General features: G+C 40.2%; 2 protein-coding genes across 5 annotated transcripts in view; one reads left to right on the forward strand and one right to left on the reverse strand.

Moving 5' to 3' along the window:
* Positions 1-12,874, forward strand: part of slc25a26 (solute carrier family 25 member 26) — a 108,679-nt gene that overhangs the window by 42,497 nt on the left and 53,308 nt on the right. The window lies entirely within an intron of this gene.
* synpra (synaptoporin a) overlaps positions 1-12,874 on the reverse strand; it is a 29,295-nt gene that overhangs the window by 12,590 nt on the left and 3,831 nt on the right. The gene's annotated exons all lie outside the window — the stretch shown is intronic.

The following is a 12,874-nucleotide window of genomic DNA, read 5'->3' on the forward strand; positions in this document are numbered from 1 at the left end:
CTGGGAATGGCTACAATTGCTGCTATAGATGTGTGCGAATGTATGTATTATGCAACATCAAATGGAATATATTAGTGGCTCATTTTCATTTTAGCCACTACACGCTTGCCCTATGGTGCAATGAGATATACATTATTTCTTTAAGCTGATGGATGCATGTGTTATATGCTCATGGCTACTCAAGTGAAGTCAATTCAATTTGATACATTTTATTAACTTCATTTTAATTGTACTAAATTCTGTCATTTTGCCCGTGGGCATAGCGTACAGCAAAGAAGAGAACACCAGGGCCATGTTTGTAGTTCTGTTGCTGAAAATCAGGGCACAGTCTGTGAAAATACTGGATTTGAATGTAACCAGGTAGTCAATAAACACCTGTGTTTCATAATCAACAAACATGAGCATGCAGCAAACATATAATCACAGACACATACATCCAACCTTCTAACACACACACACTCTTCTTCCCTTAATATGCTCTCTCTTTCTCTCTCTGAGCCCAGTTTTCCATATAAAGCTTCTATAGCCTCAACAGTTCTCACAAGCATGATCACCATAATCAGACCTGACGCCTGGTTAGCATGAGCCTCCCCTCTCACATATTACAGGCAGCTGGACGTGCAGCTTGCCAGCAGCTGGGGAGGAGACATGTCTTTAGTTTGAGTGCCCCTTAGCCTCTGGAGGGAGCTATTTAATAAGCATCAGCTTTATCAGATCATTCAGCCGTACTACCCACACTCATCATCACTTGGCAGTATCTGTGAGCATGCTCTTCAAGTGCATGGAGATTAAGTGTGTGTGCATGCTTGTCTCAAGCATGTGTTTGCATTCACATTGTATAAATGTGCACTAAGCAGGACAGTGTTCACCATAAGATGCGGCACAAATACGAGGATGCAATATTTCTAGGCACTTGTGAGCTTGCTGTGACAGATGTCGGTATGCACACACAACCAACATGGCACATTATTGGTAAACAATTCCACTGCTATGCAGACAACATGCACCCAGCTGTACGGTGGTGCTGCCTACAGTGTGGTTGCTGACTGGGGTGTTGATTCTCAGGAGGTACTACCAGCTGTATCGCACTACAGGGGGTAATTTAATTACCTGATACTTCAGAGCTTAACTATAATAATCAGATATTGTTTTGACATTTGAGCATTTTTATTATTTTCTTACTAATGAGAATTGATTTTCTTCTTCAGCTCTTTTTTATCTCTATTGTCCTGCTGTTAACTGTATGTTATTTTATTAGTTTGACTGTTGATTGATTTCATCTAATACTATATTATACATATATTTGATCTATATTACACTTTGTATCACTGTTACAATAAATAATTTTATTTTTCCATTCGTCTTACATGTACTGTATGTCTGGCTGGCATGAGATAACATCACAGGAATATTCAGACCATTTAGTCAGAGTAACCACCACATCGCCATGGAAACATGGTCCCCCACTTAAACAGCACACAGGTTTTAATTCCACGCTACTTAAAGTTTTATATCGGCTATGCAAAAATGACACGCTCACTTCCTCTAGCTTCAGGATTCGAATAAAATTTATGTGCACTGATTTCTGGTAACAAGGGAATTATGTATCACAGAGAAACCACAGCTTTATCAAGTCTTCCTCTATGTCATGCTTATGGTGGCATAAGCATGTTATCAGATTCTCCAGGGAGGAATATGTTTTCTTCTCTAGCAACTCTAGCAACTGATTGGACCAGTTTCATTCCCTTGGTCCATTTATGAAGTTACAGTTTTTGTCAGTCGCTTTGGTGCATTTATATATATATATATATATAAATAAATAAATAAAACGAATGTTGTTTTCCCCTGAGAATGGGATAATTAATTTTCTCGTGATCACGAGATAACAAGCCATAGCTGAATACAGGGGCTGGCAGGTGCGTTTCTTTAGGATAATTTCAAAGCAATTACCAGTGTCACTGGTTAGTTCAGTTGGTAGAGCACAGGGCTCAGTTTGATTAGTTTGATTCCTGTTCTTTTTCTTCTTTTGTGTGTATTATCCTCTTCAGCAAATTTCTTATGAAGAGACTGAGGGGAATCCAATCACACATTTCCCGACGGCTATTTCAAAGGTTCCGAAAGTCGTCAGGAAATGTGTAATGTTACATGGATTCCCCTGAATGAGAAGGAATTTCCTCTGCCTGGGAATGATGGAGAAATGAAACTCCACAGGTTGATGGATGTGGACCAAGAATGCACACAGTCCAGCACGTGCTTTACAGTAATGTGAGCATGTGAAACAGTCTTTTCATAAGAACTTTGTTGAAGAGGATTATGAAAAATATAAAAAAGTAAAATTTTGTCTTCAGAGAGAATTGAGCACACAACCATAAACCTATAAGTCCTATGCTCTACCAAGTGAGCTAACCAATGATACAACAAATCACACTATAATTACCATTATGGTTATCTCGAAATCACGAGAAAATGATGAGTAAAAAAATATTTGATTAGGGCTTCCGTATATATATATATATATATATATATATATATATATATATATATATATATATATAGATAGACATTCTATACGTGTCTATTAGAAGTTTTTTGGAAATGTGTCCTGAATTGATGAAGATATCTGTTGTGATGTAGAAGAGAATCTGTGATACAACAGGCAACAGTCATGTCTCTTTCTTTTCTTCTTACAATGACATGCTCTGTCAACAAATTACAGTACGAACAGTAAAAGCATAGCTGTGATTCCTGTCCTCTCTCCTGCAATGTATAACTTTGTACTGGTGAAAATGATATATGCCATACAAAAAAAGTGCAGCCTTGTGCATTTTCAATCATTGTCATCAAAATCTTAGCCAAAATGTACATCAGAAAATACTTACAGAGTATTATATTGACAAGATAGCTAAACATTTTGACTTGCTTGTTCATGAACAAGACACAAGGACTTGTCATTCTGATGGCACTGACAAGTTCAATGACATAAAGATTAGCTTTTAAGAGACAGACTAAGGATTTTGAGCAAGTTATGGGCTTTTGCAGGTAATCCACTGTGTTGTGCCGTTTGTACTACCTGTTTAGAGAAATGCACTTACTGTTTTGCAAATGTTAAAGATGATTCGAGAAATGCACCAAAGCGAATGAGAAAAACTGTAAGTGCTGTCATGTCTGTCTGCTCACTGGTACATTTGTTGAATCAACTGCTTCTTAACAAACAGATTCTCTGTTTATGGACCTCAGTGACCACCGCGTCAGGCTTGGCTGTACTGATTGCAAAGTGAGACCCGTTTGTGGGCAACCAGTGAAATCAATATAAAATACTCTTTCTACTATTGTTTACAGAGACACAACAATTCCGACCATGAGCAAGCATCAGAAGGGGGAGAGGGAGCAGGAGGAAAGAGAACACCCAGTATCAACCAAGGACAGAACTCCAGGACAGAGCTTCTTAGGCAATGTGTGCTCACAATGTCAGATGACTTTGAGTCAAAATAAGATTTTAGTAGAGTCGTTTGAGAGAACTGGTTGACAGTTTAATTGTTACATTATAGCATTGTCACAGATATATACATATATGCCTAACCCCACACCATAATGCCCCCCTCCACCAAACTTCCTTTACACTGCACAATGCAGTCAGGCAAGTACTGTTCTCTTGGCAACAGTTAAACCCAGACTCGCCCATCGGATTGCCAGACAGAGAAGCGTGATTCGTCACTCCAGATAACACGTCTCCACTGCTCTAGTGTCCAGTGGCGGCGTGTTTTAAACCACTGCATCTGACGCTTTGTATTGGACTTGGTGATGTAAGGCTTGGATGCAGCTGCTCAGCGATGGAAACCCATTCCCTGAAGCTCTCTACACACTGTTCTTGAGCTAATCAGAAGGCCACACGACGTTTAGAAGTCTGTAGCTATTGACTCTGCAGAAAGTTGGTGACTTCTGTGCACTGTGCGCCTCAGCATGCTCTGATATTTGCTATATTGTGTGCATATAGACCCACATGCAAGAGATTTCAACATATATGAAAAGAAGCCAGTATCTACTATCCAGTCTTTTCTGCTGGGTGGCTACTGTTGAATATTTTGAACTTGCTCAGAATACACAATACTAGGTGATGCTTTGCGAGGCTAAGGGTCTCAAGGGGCTGGGCTAGGCTTGGCTGGGTTAGGTCGGCCCAGATCAAAGCCGAATGCTGTGTGACAAACTGAGGCCTCACATTTTCACTTGGTTCCTGCAGCTTCAGGCCTCAGGTGGAGGCTGAGTGCTGCTTACCTGGCTGTCGTGGTGCACAGCTGGAACCTCTACAGGGAATCCCTCTACTGAAGTGTTTTTAAGTGATTCACTACATAGGCCACAAACAAACACACTAGACAGGCCACAAACAAACACACAAAAATGTGCTCGTACTGTACGTCTGCACACGCGCACCAAATTCACATATGTGGCTAAATCATATGCAGCTAAACAAACCGACAAATACTGTACAATCAGACTGTGGCATGGGCTTATCTGAACCAACAAATGGTAAAAGAAAAGTGACCAGAAGAGAGAATAAATGCTCCCTCCTAATTATCACAAACACCCCCAGATAAACATCTCTCTCTCTGTATGTCTCTATACTCTCTCTCTCTCTCTCTCTCTCCTGCAGCTGCCTCCTCTCCCTGTGATTTTCGGCACGGGTTTAGCCCTTCTCATTTCTGGCTGGGGCCTTTGAACAGGAGAGCGTGGCATTGTGGAAGGAGGGTGGGTGCTAAGCCCCGCGCCCCGTGTGTTTATCTGCCTCTCCCAGCTGGGCTCCTCAGGGAACAAGATAGAGAGGGAAAGAGAGAGAGAGGGAGAGAGGGCGGAAGCAACAGAGAGACCGATACAGAGAGAGGAAGAGAGAAAAGCCAGGGTACAGGAATGAAAACTGTCTGCAGTGCAAACAAAGCTCTGAAACATCTCCCCGTTTGCCCTCTTCTCCACTGACCTACATGGCATTGAAGATCACAGCACTACTGTGAAGACCATCATTTGCTTTCAAACCAATGTAAGGTATATTTGCACTTCAATTAAAGATTTAAAAAATACAATTTATCCACAGATTTAGGCGAGTGGGTGTGAACAACAGTCCAAGGATTCTGTCTGAGGGGACTTAAGTGTAGCTCGAACAGGGTTGGAGGCTCAAATGAAGACATGAATGAACACTGTGAAAGAGCGGAGGCTGCCTGAGGATTATGAAACTGATCCACAGGCTTAACCACCAGCAATCACAACTGCTGTCATTAATACACACAGCGTCCATTGTGAAAAACAGAAAATCTAATACGTAGGAAAAAAAGAGGAACTACATAGAGAAACAATCGGGGAAGTGAAGTGAGCAGAAAGGCAGAAAGTGTTTAAGGAATGGTGGCTTGCTAAAATAAAAAAATTACTAAAATAAGAGGGATGACGAGAGAAAACGGAGGAGCTGCTCAAACAATAAGACTTGATAAGAGTGGCAGAGGAAGCCATGCAGGCAGTGCCGAGTGGTGAGGTGAGGATCACGTTAAGTGGCAGACGATCTAAAAGGTGCATTCACTGATGAGTGCACTTGACGTTTTCACAAACCTAAATGCCATACACACACACACACACACACCGTCCACCTGCTCCATTCAAGTCGATTGGGATCGTTGCAGTGTCAAGTGGCCGCCTCAGGAGGAGAAAAATACCTCAGATGTTCAGCTCCTCTCTGTATGACTGGAAAGGAAAGAAAATCTAGGACACTCTTTATGAAGACAGAAAGAAAGAGATGAAACAGAGAGTGAGACAGAGATGGAGAAAGGGAGGCACATCTTTTTCAAATTGCTTATCCTCTACTATAATTTCAAGTCAAACGACTCAGTGTCGGTGTAAGACCTCATAAAGCTGCTATAACTGAAATTTCAATTAAGACTATTTTAAAAATAATGAAATAAAATACCGTATATTCATAGGGATCAGGCAAAGTCTCAAGCTTTCCAATTAAACTTCAATTTTACATGAATGGACCTGTAGCAAACACAGAAATGAGCCCACTGGGTTAGCTTTTGTAGCTTAAACTAGCTGCCTATTCACATGCTGGTTTGTTTAACTGCATCAGACTGTGTAGGTCATCATCTATCAGGCATGTATGTATGCTGAAGAAGTAGAAGCTTTTTTTTTTCACGTTATTGTCTTCTAAGAAAATCCAAAAAAAAACTAAGTGCATTGGCTGTTTAACCAGTGGACTATGCTAATGAAACTATAAGTAATAAATGTTTATTACTGCAGATGAATACACATCACAGTTTTGTAGTCAGCAGGCCCTGATAGTAGATAACTACGCACTTTTTTTCAGAGGGATTAAGAAAAGAATTTGAAATGATTTATGTAAAATGAACATGAACAAAAACATTTATTTTGTGTCAGTCTCTGCTCAACAACCAACAGTAAAAGTGATTCCTTTATGTGCTATCATTTAATTTCGCATTAGTTTTTTAGTGCATTTAGCTGTTTCAGGCTGGTGATCTTAATTCATTTAACATGCTACTGTGGATGCAGTAGCCAGTGTATAATTATAAACTTGTATGCCCGTCCTTCCAATATGCCCAGGCACCGACTTTTGTGTGTTATGTGCGTGTTTGCATTTGTCGCGTGTAGTCATGTTTGTCTGTTCAGACAGCATTCCCATTTCCATTCATTTGTGTAACCTCGCCGTGCATGAGTGTTTAAGGGCCAAGATGTGAGCATGCAATGTGTATGTATGTGAACGTAGAGTAAAAATATCTCACTCTCTCCACTCAGGCAGAAGCATTAGCCACAGTCCGCAAAGACACACACACACACAGTTTCACTTGCTGTCACTGCTGCAGTGTGCAAACATGAGCAATTTTACGCCAGCTAGTTAAGCACAAAACAAAACGACAAACGCAGATCAGCAATAGAAGCACATTGGTGCGAGCAGAAATGAAGTCTGGAAAAAGAGTGATGAGGGAAATTCAACCCTACTGATTTACTGGTGATGAGAAATGGAAGAAATATCCAGTTTTTGTGATTTTTTTTGTTTTTAATCCACTTGAAATTATAAAAAAAGTCTTATTTTCCCATGAGCAATTTCCTTTTCCACTTTTCAATAAACACTGATGACACCTTACTCAAAATTAAGTTGGTCAGAAAAAAAACGCAGTTCACTATTACATTCTTACTTTCACACCTAATAAAAAAGAATTTTCCTTCTCATCAAACAAATGTGGGTATGCGTCAGTGATATTGATCTATGCTGCTGTATTAATGAGAAAAACCCAACTTCACTGACCACAAAAGTTACACAAAGAAGCAACGGCCACAAGCCTTCATGCGAAAGCTGTCTGATCTGTGTTTCAGTAGCAGCCCCACAGAACAAAATCAGTAGCTCATTTAGCAGCGGCTAATCCCATCCAGCACGGGAAGCGTTGTGCCCTGCATAGCCCAGATTCATCTTTCCCACTATCTCTCTGCTCTCTCCCTCTATAAGCTTGACCGACCGCAAGCAGGCAGAAAATCTTCATTTGTTTTTGTAACAGCGTCCCTTCTTGGCGCTCCTCTTCTCCCTATGGGGTTTCCATGGCTACTTAGTCAGGTGACCTAGCTGGAATCTGGTCCCTTTGCCCTGAGGGGGTAGTCACTGCACTTTTATTAAGCTGGGGGCACCCAATAGAACCCTGCTGTGTGTGTGTGTGTGTGTGTGTGTGTGTGTGTGTGTGTGTGTGTGTGTGTGTGTGTGTGTATTTGTACAAGGTGCAGGATTTATATACGTGAAGAGGATATGTCCTCACAAAAAACTACAGATGAGAAAACCATAAAAGTCATGTCACTTCCTGGGTCTCACTTCTAAAAGGGAATATTAGAGGTCAAGGTTAAGGACCGGGTTTGGATTGGGGGTCAAATTTGTGAAAGTGTGAATGACCGAACATAATGGTAGTCCTCTGGAGTTAATATGGTGTCATGGACAGTCCATAACAAACCACATGACAAGCCTATCTGTATTACCACAATACATTTATGACATGTCATCAGATGTGCAGTCTTGGATGCCCAGGAGAACAGATTAACAGAGCTGTCAGCTGATCACAATTTGGAGTTGGATCAGGTGGTTAGGCAGAAGTGTGGAGGTGTTGAGGTAGAAGAGCTGTGGGGGGGGGGGGACTCAGGAGAACCCTTCTGTTGGAGACTACTGAGATAGTAAAAAAAAAAAAAAAAAAAAGCACTGCAGTGGCATCTGCCAGTTTTCAGCAGTTTTTGTTTTGTTTAATTTCACTTTACTTTTTAGTTAACTTTACGAAATACACGGTGCATGTCCTTTCTTCTTTTTATTCACAAATTCACATTACAGTTTCAGTTAGCATTAATTCATTTTTTAATTTTACTTCAACATATGAACTAAACAGTTTAGGATGGTTTATTTTTTCGGACCAGGAATGTAACACATCTGATATTCAATACAGTTGTGTACACTCATCATTTTTATCTTTATCTCATATAACATATAACTCTTATTGTGTTATATCTATGTATATAGTTTTAAATTTATCTTCATCTTATTCCATAAAATTGAATTATTTAAATATGACTTGTGCTTGTATTGTTGGGGTTAATGTTTCTCTCATTTCACACATTTAGTTGTACTGTTGGCCATGTGTTAACCTACACATGACCAGTAAAACTGAAAACTGAACTGTCCATCCATCCATCCATCCATCGTCAACCACTTATCCTGTGTACAGGGTTGCGGGAGGCTGGAGCCTATCCCAGCTGACATCGGGGGAAAGGCAAGGTACACCCTGGACAGGTCGCCAGTCCATCGCAGGGCCACACATAGACAAACAACCAGTCACGCTCACACTCACACCTAAGGACAATTTAAGGTCACTAATCAACCTAGTCCGCATGTCTTTGGACGGTGGGAGGAAGCCAGAGCATCCGGAGAGAAGAAAACTGAATTGTACTGAACTAAAATGTTTTTAACACTAGGTTTCCAGTTTTGCTTCAATAACAGTTAATTATAACACCTTGGTTCATAGTAATATAAATACAGTGTGTCTTTGTGACATTTCAATTTCTTTATGCTCATGTCTGTGAAAATACTATCTTGACACCTGTGCTCCTGCATGTACTATGTGTGTGTGGGACGCCTTGTTCAAGTAGACATGTCCACCTACAGGAGAAGACAGGCTAACCTTTCCCAGCCTGAGTCACAGATGGCCCACCTTCGTCTCAGGGTTGCAAGGGAAACAGAGGTCCAGCTCTGACCTGATGGGCCAGGAAAGGCCACGTCACATTGAGGAGCTCACCAGCTACCCCAACCCCAGCTTATTGTGAGATAACATTATTACTGGATTGTTACTTAGATACGTATATAGATACTTTAGCAAAAGTGACCAGTCAAATGTATGCAAGACCATTTGCTTTTGCTGGAGCTAAACGATAGGTCAGGGGGTCACTAAAATCATTCCAGAAATGATTTTTATCTTTCTAACCAAATCCTTAATTTAAGTTAGAGCCAGAATCCTGGAGTGTGCTACTATGAAAGAGCCATTGCACATTGGAATAGAAATTGTCAAGCATCTCCATGCGTTAATTGAGTTCTTGTCTCTTGGGTAACATCACAATAAGCTGTAAACACAGCACTGCCATGTAGTGTAAAAAAACCCTCCTCTTCTCTTGAGCTTCTTAAAGACAAACAGCGACTTAAACAGTCCCTGTAATGCAGGTTGGAATAACTTCAAGATGTAGGAGTTATTTCATTAGCATTTCAAACAAAATCAAAAAACAAAGGAGTATTCAGGATCAGCAACACCCGGATTTAACAGAATAACATTTAAAAAAAATTCTAAGCACTCTTTAAATTCCATGTAAATAGCAACACATACAAGCAAAAAATAAAATAATAATTCTACAGTTGTTTTCAGAGCTGGGTAAAGAGGGGCATCAGACAAAAAATTTTAACAATGGGAGACACTAAAGATTATATTGGCTGACAGATACCAGCAGCTGTAGAGCAATTTGTGTTGCCAAAGTTTCTTGTTGCTCTAATTCACCTGCCTCACCCAAAGAGACGCCATGACAGTGAGATGTTTGTTTAAATGGATACTCCAAGCTTAACGTCATCTCTGGAAGCGTTTAAAATAGGTGTCATTTTTTGTGATTTCAGCGCGGAAAAACAGATCTTTGACAAGGTAAGTCTCTAGCGATATATGTCAGCAGCTGTCGCCTGTCTCCCGTATTCTCCCTCCTTTCACTTGTTTTCCTTTGGTGTGTATGTGTGTGTGTTTGCATGTATTACTCATGTTGTGGGGACATAAATCTGTTTACACAGTCGCATTGTGGCGACTCGCCATCTTTTTGGGGACAAAACACAAGTCCCCTTTAATGTAAATCATTACATCTTACAGTAAAGACTTGATTTAAGGTTAGGGTAAGGTTAGGTTCAGCTTCAGGTTTAAAGGTTAGGGTTAGCCTAAGTAGTGGTTGTGGTTAGGGTAAGTCTCCAGGAAACGAATGTGAGTCAATGTGATGTCCTCTGAAATGATGGAAACACGAGTGTGTGTGTGTGTGTGTGTGTGTGTGTGTGTGTGTGTGTGTGTGTGTGTGTCTTTACTGTGTTCCGTGTTTTCTCCTGCAGAAATTTTATTGTGAACATTGTCGAAACCTAAACTACAGCACATTACCAAGGTGATAGGTCAATGAAGAAATAGCACAAAATGTGACAGACACAAAGACAGAGAGAGAAAGAGAGAGTAAGAGAAAGAACTGAGGTTGCTTTTCCAAATAAACGATAAATCTAATTTTGCCAATCATTCAAAAGCTGTTTAATCTGTCGTGTATTTTACTCATGCAAGGCTTTGCTGTATTTACATAACAGAATATTTCTGGTCCATCTCACTCAAGTTCCCAATGAAAATAAACAGCATGTTTGGAGATTAAGGTCTGACTCTCAATATGTAATGTCTTTGCAATACAAAAGATGTCTGCATTAATCAGAGTAAGAATTTGATTTCATGCTTTCTTCAGATGAAGCTAATAATAGATAGCACATATATAGTTTTACCATGTCCAACATATATGCATGGCAGCTTTGACTCCAAGAGTATACATACGTGTGTAGTTATCTTGTTTTTCCAGTTTGACCTTCCTTCTTCATTTTCAGGCTACATTTACAAACATAGTAGGAAACACAGCTGGAGGATGTGTAAAGCTTTGTAAGTAGGACAAATGTCAGACAATGGTTAAAACGACCATCGCATATTCCCAGAGCTCAACGTGACAACCTAAAATTGTTCGTGAACAGAGAGGAATTTAGATATTTTTCGCTGGCCCATACTCCACTAATTGGTTAGTGAATACTATGAAACCGATCCAAAATCTTTTTTTTAATAAATAATGCTGTACAATAAAGCTAGCTCTACCCTGCAATACACAAAAATTCTACTTCTTTATTTCTCTGTTTTCTATGTATCATCAAATTGATGAAGCTTCACTTCAAGGCCATGCGGGGATAGCTAGCAAGCCAGCTGGCCTGTCACACTCACAGAACCCTCTTGCCCCATGGTCACACAGACCACTGCAGCCATTGCAGCAGACGACTTCAGCAACATTTCTGCCTAATGTACACTGACACTGCCCGAGTTCAGAAAATATGTGTCTGTTACTTGATTCCAGCTATCCTGTACTTTACTATGAAAGAAGTTAGCATAGTATAGCCCTGATCAGTTCGAGCTCCATTCAGAAAAAATGCATTTTAAAAGTTGTAAGCGTGTCATCTTGCTGATGTAACAGAGTTAGAAATAATCGCTTGTGAATTTCTACAAAATTGATATGCTTGTGTTACATTATGTAGTTTTGGAGCCACCTGGTGGGTTAATAGCGCAACTGCATACACGGGGTTCTTTCTCACATATCGTACGTGCCTCTAGCAAAGGAAACACTTCCAAGCTAGAGGTGGGTGCACGTGAGCAATGTTGTGATCAATATTTCCATGTTTAATGTTTTAAAATTGGTTTCATGACTATCAGTAACATGTATTTTGACTGTAAGCACTACTAGCATGTAATATAAAAGTAACTGACACGTACATGCAGAAATAGTAACTTTATTCATAAGTAGCACTTTCGTTCGTAGGTTGAGCTAACGTTAGCTGGTTAGCCAACCACCTGCTTGCAAGCTCCCGACCGTGATGTTTTTAGTAGTTATTTTGGCATCAGTTTGATGCAACTAAATCACCGCAAATTGTTAATAGTTATGGCGACTTGTGTTTATTTGTGTTGTCGCATTGTGTGTGAACACTCATGCGAGTAGTCCAGCAGTCAAACTCGCGCAATAAACGCAATGGGACTTTAACATTTGCCTTGTGTGCATAAGATAGTACAAAACCTCCATCCTCCATCCTCCTCCTCCTCCTGGCTCTTCTCACTTGCAGTGGCTTCCTCAGCTCTGCTGCCTCCTCTTCTGCTTCTTGGTAAAGTATACCGACAGTAGCTGCTAACATTACCCAGTTCATCTTCAATCTTAGATATTTTACGTACTTCTACTTTAAATCAAATACGAACCATAAACAATAGCCTTTACTGTTTTTCCCCTTTTCTTTAATTTGCCTTAAAATAATAATAGAAAACATTACATTGAGTGGAAGAGGCAACGTTGATTTACATTTGTGGAAAACAATTTTTTATTCAACGGTGGCTCGGACTAATGTTGTGATCAGTACAGTCACGTGATGCAGAGAAGAACAGTGTGAACAGTCTGCTGGTAACGATCATTCATTTAGTATGCAGAACATACTGACTGAGTATGTAGTAGGCAGTACTTTAGTATCCAAGTGCGAACACATCCAGCGCACTGTGCTCTGCCCACCCTA

The sequence above is a fragment of the Micropterus dolomieu genome, linkage group LG18 (genome assembly GCF_021292245.1).
Source record: "Micropterus dolomieu isolate WLL.071019.BEF.003 ecotype Adirondacks linkage group LG18, ASM2129224v1, whole genome shotgun sequence".
In the NCBI taxonomy this organism is placed as follows: Eukaryota; Metazoa; Chordata; class Actinopteri; order Centrarchiformes; family Centrarchidae; genus Micropterus; species Micropterus dolomieu.